This window comes from Montipora foliosa, chromosome 11 (assembly GCF_036669935.1).
Source record: "Montipora foliosa isolate CH-2021 chromosome 11, ASM3666993v2, whole genome shotgun sequence".
NCBI lineage: Eukaryota > Metazoa > Cnidaria > Anthozoa > Scleractinia > Acroporidae > Montipora > Montipora foliosa.
Genome location: NC_090879.1, coordinates 40,589,718 through 40,604,816, shown reverse-complemented (window position 1 = coordinate 40,604,816; position 15,099 = coordinate 40,589,718). Strand labels below are relative to the sequence as shown.

General features: G+C 43.6%; 19 non-coding genes across 19 annotated transcripts; 13 read left to right on the top strand and 6 right to left on the bottom strand.

The window, feature by feature from the left end:
* Positions 1–125: 125 nt before the first annotated feature.
* Trnap-ugg (transfer RNA proline (anticodon UGG)) lies at positions 126–197 on the top strand. Its single transcript has one exon. It is a non-coding gene; the product is annotated as a tRNA-Pro (tRNA).
* Positions 198–1,117: 920 nt separating this feature from the next.
* Trnaa-agc (transfer RNA alanine (anticodon AGC)) lies at positions 1,118–1,190 on the bottom strand. The gene has a single exon. It is a non-coding gene; the product is annotated as a tRNA-Ala (tRNA).
* A 320-nt stretch (positions 1,191–1,510) lies between these two features.
* Positions 1,511–1,582, top strand: Trnad-guc (transfer RNA aspartic acid (anticodon GUC)). The gene has a single exon. It is a non-coding gene; the product is annotated as a tRNA-Asp (tRNA).
* A 1,023-nt stretch (positions 1,583–2,605) lies between these two features.
* On the top strand, positions 2,606–2,677 carry Trnap-ugg (transfer RNA proline (anticodon UGG)). Its single transcript has one exon. It is a non-coding gene; the product is annotated as a tRNA-Pro (tRNA).
* Positions 2,678–3,597: 920 nt separating this feature from the next.
* Trnaa-agc (transfer RNA alanine (anticodon AGC)) lies at positions 3,598–3,670 on the bottom strand. The gene has a single exon. It is a non-coding gene; the product is annotated as a tRNA-Ala (tRNA).
* A 320-nt stretch (positions 3,671–3,990) lies between these two features.
* Positions 3,991–4,062, top strand: Trnad-guc (transfer RNA aspartic acid (anticodon GUC)). The gene has a single exon. It is a non-coding gene; the product is annotated as a tRNA-Asp (tRNA).
* A 1,023-nt stretch (positions 4,063–5,085) lies between these two features.
* On the top strand, positions 5,086–5,157 carry Trnap-ugg (transfer RNA proline (anticodon UGG)). The gene has a single exon. It is a non-coding gene; the product is annotated as a tRNA-Pro (tRNA).
* Positions 5,158–6,077: 920 nt separating this feature from the next.
* Trnaa-agc (transfer RNA alanine (anticodon AGC)) lies at positions 6,078–6,150 on the bottom strand. Its single transcript has one exon. It is a non-coding gene; the product is annotated as a tRNA-Ala (tRNA).
* Positions 6,151–6,470: 320 nt separating this feature from the next.
* On the top strand, positions 6,471–6,542 carry Trnad-guc (transfer RNA aspartic acid (anticodon GUC)). The gene has a single exon. It is a non-coding gene; the product is annotated as a tRNA-Asp (tRNA).
* A 1,023-nt stretch (positions 6,543–7,565) lies between these two features.
* On the top strand, positions 7,566–7,637 carry Trnap-ugg (transfer RNA proline (anticodon UGG)). Its single transcript has one exon. It is a non-coding gene; the product is annotated as a tRNA-Pro (tRNA).
* A 920-nt stretch (positions 7,638–8,557) lies between these two features.
* Trnaa-agc (transfer RNA alanine (anticodon AGC)) lies at positions 8,558–8,630 on the bottom strand. Its single transcript has one exon. It is a non-coding gene; the product is annotated as a tRNA-Ala (tRNA).
* Positions 8,631–8,950: 320 nt separating this feature from the next.
* On the top strand, positions 8,951–9,022 carry Trnad-guc (transfer RNA aspartic acid (anticodon GUC)). Its single transcript has one exon. It is a non-coding gene; the product is annotated as a tRNA-Asp (tRNA).
* Positions 9,023–10,045: 1,023 nt separating this feature from the next.
* Trnap-ugg (transfer RNA proline (anticodon UGG)) lies at positions 10,046–10,117 on the top strand. Its single transcript has one exon. It is a non-coding gene; the product is annotated as a tRNA-Pro (tRNA).
* A 920-nt stretch (positions 10,118–11,037) lies between these two features.
* Positions 11,038–11,110, bottom strand: Trnaa-agc (transfer RNA alanine (anticodon AGC)). Its single transcript has one exon. It is a non-coding gene; the product is annotated as a tRNA-Ala (tRNA).
* A 320-nt stretch (positions 11,111–11,430) lies between these two features.
* On the top strand, positions 11,431–11,502 carry Trnad-guc (transfer RNA aspartic acid (anticodon GUC)). Its single transcript has one exon. It is a non-coding gene; the product is annotated as a tRNA-Asp (tRNA).
* A 1,023-nt stretch (positions 11,503–12,525) lies between these two features.
* Positions 12,526–12,597, top strand: Trnap-ugg (transfer RNA proline (anticodon UGG)). The gene has a single exon. It is a non-coding gene; the product is annotated as a tRNA-Pro (tRNA).
* A 920-nt stretch (positions 12,598–13,517) lies between these two features.
* On the bottom strand, positions 13,518–13,590 carry Trnaa-agc (transfer RNA alanine (anticodon AGC)). The gene has a single exon. It is a non-coding gene; the product is annotated as a tRNA-Ala (tRNA).
* A 320-nt stretch (positions 13,591–13,910) lies between these two features.
* Positions 13,911–13,982, top strand: Trnad-guc (transfer RNA aspartic acid (anticodon GUC)). Its single transcript has one exon. It is a non-coding gene; the product is annotated as a tRNA-Asp (tRNA).
* A 1,023-nt stretch (positions 13,983–15,005) lies between these two features.
* Positions 15,006–15,077, top strand: Trnap-ugg (transfer RNA proline (anticodon UGG)). The gene has a single exon. It is a non-coding gene; the product is annotated as a tRNA-Pro (tRNA).
* Positions 15,078–15,099: the final 22 nt, after the last annotated feature.

Below are 15,099 nucleotides of genomic sequence, written 5' to 3'. Positions count from 1 at the left end.
GCTGATAAGGACAAGGTCGTGAGTTCGAGCCTCACATGGACCAAGGCCCTCGCTTATTTACTTTTCTTTCTCATGGCGTGTGACAGTAAAATGCGTCCCTGTAAGACCACTACAGTACCGTCATCGGCCTGTTGGTCTAGTGGCATGATTCTCGCTTTGGGTGCGAGAGGTCCCGGGTTCAACTCCCGGACAGGCCCTCCCATGCTACATTTTACCAATCACGCCTAGCTGGCAGTATTCGGAGCTTTCACTCTTCGCGAAAATGGCTTTCAGCCAACTCATTCAATGTGTTTGCCATTAGAAGCTGAAAATTTTAAGTGTTGGTATAACATCGGCAGAGGCCCATCGTTGGTTAACCCAAACCGCGATCTCCATCTGTTTAAACATTTCTTCTTGATGACGCAAAAAGGCTCACGGGTTTTCGCTACTCACTTCCAAGCACTTTCTTACACGTGGGCTTGAAGGATAGCCGCACGCAACATGGACCCTGTAAGAAATTGCATGCTTTATTTTCGGCAAATATTAATGAAGGCCTTCAGCATATTTTTCAAAAAGATCTCTTGTCCGTCTTGTTTGGTTCCTCCGTCATTCAGCCTTCAAAGAAGGTCAATTTGGCTACAAGTCAAGAATGTGCACACTATTGACAACTTTCCATATATTAAACTTCAGCTTGCTAGTGAGGCTTACAGGACACAAACAACAGAAATGAATAAACATGTTCATTCACTTTCCTTTCCTTGTGTCCTCTAGGCCTCGCTGCCAATCTGAATTTTAATATAAAGAAAGTGGTCTATTCCATCACCACTGCCATCTATTGAGACTCACAGTAGGCAAGTGATTTTTAGCTCCAAGACACCGAAGCGCTAGCCCATTCATTTACTTGAAAAACAAATGTCATGACGCGGAAAACAGGTGGTTTGTCACCGTGCCACACTGGAAGATGAGCCATACACTGATACTTAGGCACCAATGGGACCTGAAGCCATGCCTTCCCTTTTACAAGGCAAGCGCTCTGACCAAGTTTGTTGTTCACAAGACCCGCATGGTTGTGCCATGACGAAGAAAAAGTCAACTTCAGATTGTTTGAGCTCGGAACATTGGCAGATTTGATCACCCGTGGAGAATCCGGGCATTGATCCCGGTACCTCCCGCATGCTAAGCGGGCGCTCTACCATTTGAGCTAATTCCCCAATGCAACTTCCTTCACTTAGAGGATCACTGAAGATCGCCATGACACATCTGCTAGTAATCCATGCTCCTCATTTCGCGAGTCCAACCTTCCAATTTTGATTCCGGCAGACAAGAAACGCTACTAGAAGAAGCAAAGATTTAAAACCACACTTGCGTAAGTTATGTGCCTAAATGACCGACCGCATCTCTTACACATTGGCATCCAGTGTGCCAAATATGGTGGTTCCGTGATTTCATCATAAATATTTTTCGGCGCATGTTCGCGATTAGTGTATCCCACTCAACACTCCTACTAAGCCTTGTCCAAATACCGTGTTTTTCCTCGGTAGTATAGTGGATAGTATCCCCGCCTGTCACGCGGGAGACCGGGGTTCGATTCCCCGCCGGGGAGAGAGGATGATTTTGACTTGTGCGACTAGTCCCTGCCCTTCAAAGCAAAGGATCTCCAATCATGCAAGGCTGCTGGCTCAAGATTGCCAAGGGCTCAGGGCTTCTCACTGCAGGTTGTGTTTTCAGCATTTTCAGTCTCCACACAATGTACATGTGCTACCATTATCTGGAGAAAGACCTTACAATAGGCCACTTCGGAAAATACCATAATACTCTTTGTTTGTCTCCCCAAATTTTACGAAAGCATTGTTTCTAGTTTCTCTTGGGACTTACAATGGTCCGAAGAGAAAACGAAAACAATGCGTATGTAAAATTTTGGGGGACAAACAAAGAGTATTATGGTATTTTCCGAAATGGCCTATTAGCCGATATCAAAAATACCATAATACTCTTTGTTTGTCCATCCAAAATTTTGCATAAGCATTGATCTTATCTTCTCTTGGGACTTACAACGGTCCAAAGAAAAACTGGAAACAATGCTTATGCAAAAATTTGGAGGAATAAAGAAATAGTATTATGGTATTTTTCATATCGGCTAATAGGCTCATCAATTTCTAAACATTGGTGCATTGTCAGCATCTTGAGAGTTTACAAATCCTCTGTGTATAGCCATACTCACCATTACGTCACCTATTGTCATTTATGTGCCACCCAGAGACCTATTGCCGGTCAAAAGAACGGGGTTTTTTTGTTCAGGGCTATGTAAAATTGAAATGTCAAAAGAATTGTTTAGAAATAATTCATATCTCTATACGTGAAATGTATCCAACTAATGATTCTTGATTAAGTCAAAACTTGCATGAAAATTTACTTGCATTCCGCTGGACGCGTTTTGAAATCACAAACCACACCATTTGTTGAGTCCGCCTGATCCATTAGCTCAGTTGGTGGAGCGTGGTGCTGATAAGGACAAGGTCGTGAGTTCGAGCCTCACATGGACCAAGGCCCTCGCTTATTTACTTTTCTTTCTCATGGCGTGTGACAGTAAAATGCGTCCCTGTAAGACCACTACAGTACCGTCATCGGCCTGTTGGTCTAGTGGCATGATTCTCGCTTTGGGTGCGAGAGGTCCCGGGTTCAACTCCCGGACAGGCCCTCCCATGCTACATTTTACCAATCACGCCTAGCTGGCAGTATTCGGAGCTTTCACTCTTCGCGAAAATGGCTTTCAGCCAACTCATTCAATGTGTTTGCCATTAGAAGCTGAAAATTTTAAGTGTTGGTATAACATCGGCAGAGGCCCATCGTTGGTTAACCCAAACCGCGATCTCCATCTGTTTAAACATTTCTTCTTGATGACGCAAAAAGGCTCACGGGTTTTCGCTACTCACTTCCAAGCACTTTCTTACACGTGGGCTTGAAGGATAGCCGCACGCAACATGGACCCTGTAAGAAATTGCATGCTTTATTTTCGGCAAATATTAATGAAGGCCTTCAGCATATTTTTCAAAAAGATCTCTTGTCCGTCTTGTTTGGTTCCTCCGTCATTCAGCCTTCAAAGAAGGTCAATTTGGCTACAAGTCAAGAATGTGCACACTATTGACAACTTTCCATATATTAAACTTCAGCTTGCTAGTGAGGCTTACAGGACACAAACAACAGAAATGAATAAACATGTTCATTCACTTTCCTTTCCTTGTGTCCTCTAGGCCTCGCTGCCAATCTGAATTTTAATATAAAGAAAGTGGTCTATTCCATCACCACTGCCATCTATTGAGACTCACAGTAGGCAAGTGATTTTTAGCTCCAAGACACCGAAGCGCTAGCCCATTCATTTACTTGAAAAACAAATGTCATGACGCGGAAAACAGGTGGTTTGTCACCGTGCCACACTGGAAGATGAGCCATACACTGATACTTAGGCACCAATGGGACCTGAAGCCATGCCTTCCCTTTTACAAGGCAAGCGCTCTGACCAAGTTTGTTGTTCACAAGACCCGCATGGTTGTGCCATGACGAAGAAAAAGTCAACTTCAGATTGTTTGAGCTCGGAACATTGGCAGATTTGATCACCCGTGGAGAATCCGGGCATTGATCCCGGTACCTCCCGCATGCTAAGCGGGCGCTCTACCATTTGAGCTAATTCCCCAATGCAACTTCCTTCACTTAGAGGATCACTGAAGATCGCCATGACACATCTGCTAGTAATCCATGCTCCTCATTTCGCGAGTCCAACCTTCCAATTTTGATTCCGGCAGACAAGAAACGCTACTAGAAGAAGCAAAGATTTAAAACCACACTTGCGTAAGTTATGTGCCTAAATGACCGACCGCATCTCTTACACATTGGCATCCAGTGTGCCAAATATGGTGGTTCCGTGATTTCATCATAAATATTTTTCGGCGCATGTTCGCGATTAGTGTATCCCACTCAACACTCCTACTAAGCCTTGTCCAAATACCGTGTTTTTCCTCGGTAGTATAGTGGATAGTATCCCCGCCTGTCACGCGGGAGACCGGGGTTCGATTCCCCGCCGGGGAGAGAGGATGATTTTGACTTGTGCGACTAGTCCCTGCCCTTCAAAGCAAAGGATCTCCAATCATGCAAGGCTGCTGGCTCAAGATTGCCAAGGGCTCAGGGCTTCTCACTGCAGGTTGTGTTTTCAGCATTTTCAGTCTCCACACAATGTACATGTGCTACCATTATCTGGAGAAAGACCTTACAATAGGCCACTTCGGAAAATACCATAATACTCTTTGTTTGTCTCCCCAAATTTTACGAAAGCATTGTTTCTAGTTTCTCTTGGGACTTACAATGGTCCGAAGAGAAAACGAAAACAATGCGTATGTAAAATTTTGGGGGACAAACAAAGAGTATTATGGTATTTTCCGAAATGGCCTATTAGCCGATATCAAAAATACCATAATACTCTTTGTTTGTCCATCCAAAATTTTGCATAAGCATTGATCTTATCTTCTCTTGGGACTTACAACGGTCCAAAGAAAAACTGGAAACAATGCTTATGCAAAAATTTGGAGGAATAAAGAAATAGTATTATGGTATTTTTCATATCGGCTAATAGGCTCATCAATTTCTAAACATTGGTGCATTGTCAGCATCTTGAGAGTTTACAAATCCTCTGTGTATAGCCATACTCACCATTACGTCACCTATTGTCATTTATGTGCCACCCAGAGACCTATTGCCGGTCAAAAGAACGGGGTTTTTTTGTTCAGGGCTATGTAAAATTGAAATGTCAAAAGAATTGTTTAGAAATAATTCATATCTCTATACGTGAAATGTATCCAACTAATGATTCTTGATTAAGTCAAAACTTGCATGAAAATTTACTTGCATTCCGCTGGACGCGTTTTGAAATCACAAACCACACCATTTGTTGAGTCCGCCTGATCCATTAGCTCAGTTGGTGGAGCGTGGTGCTGATAAGGACAAGGTCGTGAGTTCGAGCCTCACATGGACCAAGGCCCTCGCTTATTTACTTTTCTTTCTCATGGCGTGTGACAGTAAAATGCGTCCCTGTAAGACCACTACAGTACCGTCATCGGCCTGTTGGTCTAGTGGCATGATTCTCGCTTTGGGTGCGAGAGGTCCCGGGTTCAACTCCCGGACAGGCCCTCCCATGCTACATTTTACCAATCACGCCTAGCTGGCAGTATTCGGAGCTTTCACTCTTCGCGAAAATGGCTTTCAGCCAACTCATTCAATGTGTTTGCCATTAGAAGCTGAAAATTTTAAGTGTTGGTATAACATCGGCAGAGGCCCATCGTTGGTTAACCCAAACCGCGATCTCCATCTGTTTAAACATTTCTTCTTGATGACGCAAAAAGGCTCACGGGTTTTCGCTACTCACTTCCAAGCACTTTCTTACACGTGGGCTTGAAGGATAGCCGCACGCAACATGGACCCTGTAAGAAATTGCATGCTTTATTTTCGGCAAATATTAATGAAGGCCTTCAGCATATTTTTCAAAAAGATCTCTTGTCCGTCTTGTTTGGTTCCTCCGTCATTCAGCCTTCAAAGAAGGTCAATTTGGCTACAAGTCAAGAATGTGCACACTATTGACAACTTTCCATATATTAAACTTCAGCTTGCTAGTGAGGCTTACAGGACACAAACAACAGAAATGAATAAACATGTTCATTCACTTTCCTTTCCTTGTGTCCTCTAGGCCTCGCTGCCAATCTGAATTTTAATATAAAGAAAGTGGTCTATTCCATCACCACTGCCATCTATTGAGACTCACAGTAGGCAAGTGATTTTTAGCTCCAAGACACCGAAGCGCTAGCCCATTCATTTACTTGAAAAACAAATGTCATGACGCGGAAAACAGGTGGTTTGTCACCGTGCCACACTGGAAGATGAGCCATACACTGATACTTAGGCACCAATGGGACCTGAAGCCATGCCTTCCCTTTTACAAGGCAAGCGCTCTGACCAAGTTTGTTGTTCACAAGACCCGCATGGTTGTGCCATGACGAAGAAAAAGTCAACTTCAGATTGTTTGAGCTCGGAACATTGGCAGATTTGATCACCCGTGGAGAATCCGGGCATTGATCCCGGTACCTCCCGCATGCTAAGCGGGCGCTCTACCATTTGAGCTAATTCCCCAATGCAACTTCCTTCACTTAGAGGATCACTGAAGATCGCCATGACACATCTGCTAGTAATCCATGCTCCTCATTTCGCGAGTCCAACCTTCCAATTTTGATTCCGGCAGACAAGAAACGCTACTAGAAGAAGCAAAGATTTAAAACCACACTTGCGTAAGTTATGTGCCTAAATGACCGACCGCATCTCTTACACATTGGCATCCAGTGTGCCAAATATGGTGGTTCCGTGATTTCATCATAAATATTTTTCGGCGCATGTTCGCGATTAGTGTATCCCACTCAACACTCCTACTAAGCCTTGTCCAAATACCGTGTTTTTCCTCGGTAGTATAGTGGATAGTATCCCCGCCTGTCACGCGGGAGACCGGGGTTCGATTCCCCGCCGGGGAGAGAGGATGATTTTGACTTGTGCGACTAGTCCCTGCCCTTCAAAGCAAAGGATCTCCAATCATGCAAGGCTGCTGGCTCAAGATTGCCAAGGGCTCAGGGCTTCTCACTGCAGGTTGTGTTTTCAGCATTTTCAGTCTCCACACAATGTACATGTGCTACCATTATCTGGAGAAAGACCTTACAATAGGCCACTTCGGAAAATACCATAATACTCTTTGTTTGTCTCCCCAAATTTTACGAAAGCATTGTTTCTAGTTTCTCTTGGGACTTACAATGGTCCGAAGAGAAAACGAAAACAATGCGTATGTAAAATTTTGGGGGACAAACAAAGAGTATTATGGTATTTTCCGAAATGGCCTATTAGCCGATATCAAAAATACCATAATACTCTTTGTTTGTCCATCCAAAATTTTGCATAAGCATTGATCTTATCTTCTCTTGGGACTTACAACGGTCCAAAGAAAAACTGGAAACAATGCTTATGCAAAAATTTGGAGGAATAAAGAAATAGTATTATGGTATTTTTCATATCGGCTAATAGGCTCATCAATTTCTAAACATTGGTGCATTGTCAGCATCTTGAGAGTTTACAAATCCTCTGTGTATAGCCATACTCACCATTACGTCACCTATTGTCATTTATGTGCCACCCAGAGACCTATTGCCGGTCAAAAGAACGGGGTTTTTTTGTTCAGGGCTATGTAAAATTGAAATGTCAAAAGAATTGTTTAGAAATAATTCATATCTCTATACGTGAAATGTATCCAACTAATGATTCTTGATTAAGTCAAAACTTGCATGAAAATTTACTTGCATTCCGCTGGACGCGTTTTGAAATCACAAACCACACCATTTGTTGAGTCCGCCTGATCCATTAGCTCAGTTGGTGGAGCGTGGTGCTGATAAGGACAAGGTCGTGAGTTCGAGCCTCACATGGACCAAGGCCCTCGCTTATTTACTTTTCTTTCTCATGGCGTGTGACAGTAAAATGCGTCCCTGTAAGACCACTACAGTACCGTCATCGGCCTGTTGGTCTAGTGGCATGATTCTCGCTTTGGGTGCGAGAGGTCCCGGGTTCAACTCCCGGACAGGCCCTCCCATGCTACATTTTACCAATCACGCCTAGCTGGCAGTATTCGGAGCTTTCACTCTTCGCGAAAATGGCTTTCAGCCAACTCATTCAATGTGTTTGCCATTAGAAGCTGAAAATTTTAAGTGTTGGTATAACATCGGCAGAGGCCCATCGTTGGTTAACCCAAACCGCGATCTCCATCTGTTTAAACATTTCTTCTTGATGACGCAAAAAGGCTCACGGGTTTTCGCTACTCACTTCCAAGCACTTTCTTACACGTGGGCTTGAAGGATAGCCGCACGCAACATGGACCCTGTAAGAAATTGCATGCTTTATTTTCGGCAAATATTAATGAAGGCCTTCAGCATATTTTTCAAAAAGATCTCTTGTCCGTCTTGTTTGGTTCCTCCGTCATTCAGCCTTCAAAGAAGGTCAATTTGGCTACAAGTCAAGAATGTGCACACTATTGACAACTTTCCATATATTAAACTTCAGCTTGCTAGTGAGGCTTACAGGACACAAACAACAGAAATGAATAAACATGTTCATTCACTTTCCTTTCCTTGTGTCCTCTAGGCCTCGCTGCCAATCTGAATTTTAATATAAAGAAAGTGGTCTATTCCATCACCACTGCCATCTATTGAGACTCACAGTAGGCAAGTGATTTTTAGCTCCAAGACACCGAAGCGCTAGCCCATTCATTTACTTGAAAAACAAATGTCATGACGCGGAAAACAGGTGGTTTGTCACCGTGCCACACTGGAAGATGAGCCATACACTGATACTTAGGCACCAATGGGACCTGAAGCCATGCCTTCCCTTTTACAAGGCAAGCGCTCTGACCAAGTTTGTTGTTCACAAGACCCGCATGGTTGTGCCATGACGAAGAAAAAGTCAACTTCAGATTGTTTGAGCTCGGAACATTGGCAGATTTGATCACCCGTGGAGAATCCGGGCATTGATCCCGGTACCTCCCGCATGCTAAGCGGGCGCTCTACCATTTGAGCTAATTCCCCAATGCAACTTCCTTCACTTAGAGGATCACTGAAGATCGCCATGACACATCTGCTAGTAATCCATGCTCCTCATTTCGCGAGTCCAACCTTCCAATTTTGATTCCGGCAGACAAGAAACGCTACTAGAAGAAGCAAAGATTTAAAACCACACTTGCGTAAGTTATGTGCCTAAATGACCGACCGCATCTCTTACACATTGGCATCCAGTGTGCCAAATATGGTGGTTCCGTGATTTCATCATAAATATTTTTCGGCGCATGTTCGCGATTAGTGTATCCCACTCAACACTCCTACTAAGCCTTGTCCAAATACCGTGTTTTTCCTCGGTAGTATAGTGGATAGTATCCCCGCCTGTCACGCGGGAGACCGGGGTTCGATTCCCCGCCGGGGAGAGAGGATGATTTTGACTTGTGCGACTAGTCCCTGCCCTTCAAAGCAAAGGATCTCCAATCATGCAAGGCTGCTGGCTCAAGATTGCCAAGGGCTCAGGGCTTCTCACTGCAGGTTGTGTTTTCAGCATTTTCAGTCTCCACACAATGTACATGTGCTACCATTATCTGGAGAAAGACCTTACAATAGGCCACTTCGGAAAATACCATAATACTCTTTGTTTGTCTCCCCAAATTTTACGAAAGCATTGTTTCTAGTTTCTCTTGGGACTTACAATGGTCCGAAGAGAAAACGAAAACAATGCGTATGTAAAATTTTGGGGGACAAACAAAGAGTATTATGGTATTTTCCGAAATGGCCTATTAGCCGATATCAAAAATACCATAATACTCTTTGTTTGTCCATCCAAAATTTTGCATAAGCATTGATCTTATCTTCTCTTGGGACTTACAACGGTCCAAAGAAAAACTGGAAACAATGCTTATGCAAAAATTTGGAGGAATAAAGAAATAGTATTATGGTATTTTTCATATCGGCTAATAGGCTCATCAATTTCTAAACATTGGTGCATTGTCAGCATCTTGAGAGTTTACAAATCCTCTGTGTATAGCCATACTCACCATTACGTCACCTATTGTCATTTATGTGCCACCCAGAGACCTATTGCCGGTCAAAAGAACGGGGTTTTTTTGTTCAGGGCTATGTAAAATTGAAATGTCAAAAGAATTGTTTAGAAATAATTCATATCTCTATACGTGAAATGTATCCAACTAATGATTCTTGATTAAGTCAAAACTTGCATGAAAATTTACTTGCATTCCGCTGGACGCGTTTTGAAATCACAAACCACACCATTTGTTGAGTCCGCCTGATCCATTAGCTCAGTTGGTGGAGCGTGGTGCTGATAAGGACAAGGTCGTGAGTTCGAGCCTCACATGGACCAAGGCCCTCGCTTATTTACTTTTCTTTCTCATGGCGTGTGACAGTAAAATGCGTCCCTGTAAGACCACTACAGTACCGTCATCGGCCTGTTGGTCTAGTGGCATGATTCTCGCTTTGGGTGCGAGAGGTCCCGGGTTCAACTCCCGGACAGGCCCTCCCATGCTACATTTTACCAATCACGCCTAGCTGGCAGTATTCGGAGCTTTCACTCTTCGCGAAAATGGCTTTCAGCCAACTCATTCAATGTGTTTGCCATTAGAAGCTGAAAATTTTAAGTGTTGGTATAACATCGGCAGAGGCCCATCGTTGGTTAACCCAAACCGCGATCTCCATCTGTTTAAACATTTCTTCTTGATGACGCAAAAAGGCTCACGGGTTTTCGCTACTCACTTCCAAGCACTTTCTTACACGTGGGCTTGAAGGATAGCCGCACGCAACATGGACCCTGTAAGAAATTGCATGCTTTATTTTCGGCAAATATTAATGAAGGCCTTCAGCATATTTTTCAAAAAGATCTCTTGTCCGTCTTGTTTGGTTCCTCCGTCATTCAGCCTTCAAAGAAGGTCAATTTGGCTACAAGTCAAGAATGTGCACACTATTGACAACTTTCCATATATTAAACTTCAGCTTGCTAGTGAGGCTTACAGGACACAAACAACAGAAATGAATAAACATGTTCATTCACTTTCCTTTCCTTGTGTCCTCTAGGCCTCGCTGCCAATCTGAATTTTAATATAAAGAAAGTGGTCTATTCCATCACCACTGCCATCTATTGAGACTCACAGTAGGCAAGTGATTTTTAGCTCCAAGACACCGAAGCGCTAGCCCATTCATTTACTTGAAAAACAAATGTCATGACGCGGAAAACAGGTGGTTTGTCACCGTGCCACACTGGAAGATGAGCCATACACTGATACTTAGGCACCAATGGGACCTGAAGCCATGCCTTCCCTTTTACAAGGCAAGCGCTCTGACCAAGTTTGTTGTTCACAAGACCCGCATGGTTGTGCCATGACGAAGAAAAAGTCAACTTCAGATTGTTTGAGCTCGGAACATTGGCAGATTTGATCACCCGTGGAGAATCCGGGCATTGATCCCGGTACCTCCCGCATGCTAAGCGGGCGCTCTACCATTTGAGCTAATTCCCCAATGCAACTTCCTTCACTTAGAGGATCACTGAAGATCGCCATGACACATCTGCTAGTAATCCATGCTCCTCATTTCGCGAGTCCAACCTTCCAATTTTGATTCCGGCAGACAAGAAACGCTACTAGAAGAAGCAAAGATTTAAAACCACACTTGCGTAAGTTATGTGCCTAAATGACCGACCGCATCTCTTACACATTGGCATCCAGTGTGCCAAATATGGTGGTTCCGTGATTTCATCATAAATATTTTTCGGCGCATGTTCGCGATTAGTGTATCCCACTCAACACTCCTACTAAGCCTTGTCCAAATACCGTGTTTTTCCTCGGTAGTATAGTGGATAGTATCCCCGCCTGTCACGCGGGAGACCGGGGTTCGATTCCCCGCCGGGGAGAGAGGATGATTTTGACTTGTGCGACTAGTCCCTGCCCTTCAAAGCAAAGGATCTCCAATCATGCAAGGCTGCTGGCTCAAGATTGCCAAGGGCTCAGGGCTTCTCACTGCAGGTTGTGTTTTCAGCATTTTCAGTCTCCACACAATGTACATGTGCTACCATTATCTGGAGAAAGACCTTACAATAGGCCACTTCGGAAAATACCATAATACTCTTTGTTTGTCTCCCCAAATTTTACGAAAGCATTGTTTCTAGTTTCTCTTGGGACTTACAATGGTCCGAAGAGAAAACGAAAACAATGCGTATGTAAAATTTTGGGGGACAAACAAAGAGTATTATGGTATTTTCCGAAATGGCCTATTAGCCGATATCAAAAATACCATAATACTCTTTGTTTGTCCATCCAAAATTTTGCATAAGCATTGATCTTATCTTCTCTTGGGACTTACAACGGTCCAAAGAAAAACTGGAAACAATGCTTATGCAAAAATTTGGAGGAATAAAGAAATAGTATTATGGTATTTTTCATATCGGCTAATAGGCTCATCAATTTCTAAACATTGGTGCATTGTCAGCATCTTGAGAGTTTACAAATCCTCTGTGTATAGCCATACTCACCATTACGTCACCTATTGTCATTTATGTGCCACCCAGAGACCTATTGCCGGTCAAAAGAACGGGGTTTTTTTGTTCAGGGCTATGTAAAATTGAAATGTCAAAAGAATTGTTTAGAAATAATTCATATCTCTATACGTGAAATGTATCCAACTAATGATTCTTGATTAAGTCAAAACTTGCATGAAAATTTACTTGCATTCCGCTGGACGCGTTTTGAAATCACAAACCACACCATTTGTTGAGTCCGCCTGATCCATTAGCTCAGTTGGTGGAGCGTGGTGCTGATAAGGACAAGGTCGTGAGTTCGAGCCTCACATGGACCAAGGCCCTCGCTTATTTACTTTTCTTTCTCATGGCGTGTGACAGTAAAATGCGTCCCTGTAAGACCACTACAGTACCGTCATCGGCCTGTTGGTCTAGTGGCATGATTCTCGCTTTGGGTGCGAGAGGTCCCGGGTTCAACTCCCGGACAGGCCCTCCCATGCTACATTTTACCAATCACGCCTAGCTGGCAGTATTCGGAGCTTTCACTCTTCGCGAAAATGGCTTTCAGCCAACTCATTCAATGTGTTTGCCATTAGAAGCTGAAAATTTTAAGTGTTGGTATAACATCGGCAGAGGCCCATCGTTGGTTAACCCAAACCGCGATCTCCATCTGTTTAAACATTTCTTCTTGATGACGCAAAAAGGCTCACGGGTTTTCGCTACTCACTTCCAAGCACTTTCTTACACGTGGGCTTGAAGGATAGCCGCACGCAACATGGACCCTGTAAGAAATTGCATGCTTTATTTTCGGCAAATATTAATGAAGGCCTTCAGCATATTTTTCAAAAAGATCTCTTGTCCGTCTTGTTTGGTTCCTCCGTCATTCAGCCTTCAAAGAAGGTCAATTTGGCTACAAGTCAAGAATGTGCACACTATTGACAACTTTCCATATATTAAACTTCAGCTTGCTAGTGAGGCTTACAGGACACAAACAACAGAAATGAATAAACATGTTCATTCACTTTCCTTTCCTTGTGTCCTCTAGGCCTCGCTGCCAATCTGAATTTTAATATAAAGAAAGTGGTCTATTCCATCACCACTGCCATCTATTGAGACTCACAGTAGGCAAGTGATTTTTAGCTCCAAGACACCGAAGCGCTAGCCCATTCATTTACTTGAAAAACAAATGTCATGACGCGGAAAACAGGTGGTTTGTCACCGTGCCACACTGGAAGATGAGCCATACACTGATACTTAGGCACCAATGGGACCTGAAGCCATGCCTTCCCTTTTACAAGGCAAGCGCTCTGACCAAGTTTGTTGTTCACAAGACCCGCATGGTTGTGCCATGACGAAGAAAAAGTCAACTTCAGATTGTTTGAGCTCGGAACATTGGCAGATTTGATCACCCGTGGAGAATCCGGGCATTGATCCCGGTACCTCCCGCATGCTAAGCGGGCGCTCTACCATTTGAGCTAATTCCCCAATGCAACTTCCTTCACTTAGAGGATCACTGAAGATCGCCATGACACATCTGCTAGTAATCCATGCTCCTCATTTCGCGAGTCCAACCTTCCAATTTTGATTCCGGCAGACAAGAAACGCTACTAGAAGAAGCAAAGATTTAAAACCACACTTGCGTAAGTTATGTGCCTAAATGACCGACCGCATCTCTTACACATTGGCATCCAGTGTGCCAAATATGGTGGTTCCGTGATTTCATCATAAATATTTTTCGGCGCATGTTCGCGATTAGTGTATCCCACTCAACACTCCTACTAAGCCTTGTCCAAATACCGTGTTTTTCCTCGGTAGTATAGTGGATAGTATCCCCGCCTGTCACGCGGGAGACCGGGGTTCGATTCCCCGCCGGGGAGAGAGGATGATTTTGACTTGTGCGACTAGTCCCTGCCCTTCAAAGCAAAGGATCTCCAATCATGCAAGGCTGCTGGCTCAAGATTGCCAAGGGCTCAGGGCTTCTCACTGCAGGTTGTGTTTTCAGCATTTTCAGTCTCCACACAATGTACATGTGCTACCATTATCTGGAGAAAGACCTTACAATAGGCCACTTCGGAAAATACCATAATACTCTTTGTTTGTCTCCCCAAATTTTACGAAAGCATTGTTTCTAGTTTCTCTTGGGACTTACAATGGTCCGAAGAGAAAACGAAAACAATGCGTATGTAAAATTTTGGGGGACAAACAAAGAGTATTATGGTATTTTCCGAAATGGCCTATTAGCCGATATCAAAAATACCATAATACTCTTTGTTTGTCCATCCAAAATTTTGCATAAGCATTGATCTTATCTTCTCTTGGGACTTACAACGGTCCAAAGAAAAACTGGAAACAATGCTTATGCAAAAATTTGGAGGAATAAAGAAATAGTATTATGGTATTTTTCATATCGGCTAATAGGCTCATCAATTTCTAAACATTGGTGCATTGTCAGCATCTTGAGAGTTTACAAATCCTCTGTGTATAGCCATACTCACCATTACGTCACCTATTGTCATTTATGTGCCACCCAGAGACCTATTGCCGGTCAAAAGAACGGGGTTTTTTTGTTCAGGGCTATGTAAAATTGAAATGTCAAAAGAATTGTTTAGAAATAATTCATATCTCTATACGTGAAATGTATCCAACTAATGATTCTTGATTAAGTCAAAACTTGCATGAAAATTTACTTGCATTCCGCTGGACGCGTTTTGAAATCACAAACCACACCATTTGTTGAGTCCGCCTGATCCATTAGCTCAGTTGGTGGAGCGTGGTGCTGATAAGGACAAGGTCGTGAGTTCGAGCCTCACATGGACCAAGGCCCTCGCTTATTTACTTTTCTTTCTCATGGCGTGTGACAGTAAAATGCGTCCCTGTAAGACCACTACAGTACCGTCATCGGCCTGTTGGTCTAGTGGCATGATTCTCGCTTTGGGTGCGAGAGGTCCCGGGTTCAACTCCCGGACAGGCCCTCCCATGCTACATTTTACCAAT